We start from the raw sequence: 529 nt of genomic DNA on the forward strand, positions 1-529 counted from the left end.
CAGATCGACATTTCCAAACCATTGAACCACATTTTCAAACCTTTTTGCCTGCTGCTGCCAGTTAGCTCGTAGGCCTATATTATAAAATTATAGTTTAATTTTAAATAACAAATCTACGGAACCAGCATTTTCTAACAGCTGTTATTATTAAAACAATAAATAAAGCAGAAGTGGTCTCCCCTACACTCAATATTCGTAAGGAGGGTGTTATTTACAGTGCAATAGTGCAATAGATAAATGTGTTTTTCAAATTCATTTTTAATAAACATTTTCAAATAAAAAAGAACCTAGTAGAAAAAAAGGCGAACTAAATGAAAGTACACAATAGAAAGGAAACTGGGGCAGATATAACCTGTTCCGGACAGAACTTGACCTAAATTTAAGTGTATTCCAATTCCATTTGTGACACTGTGTAAGGTGCTTGCTAACCTCATTGAAATCACTAATAGAATTCAAGTCAACCATGACGAGCTAGAAATATTGCATTTAAAACTGTGTATGTCAAGAATTATTTTTTTCAACACAAGAG

This window comes from Physella acuta, unplaced genomic scaffold (assembly GCF_028476545.2).
Source record: "Physella acuta isolate Inbredline_101_S28 unplaced genomic scaffold, ASM2847654v3 ptg002010l, whole genome shotgun sequence".
NCBI lineage: Eukaryota > Metazoa > Mollusca > Gastropoda > Physidae > Physella > Physella acuta.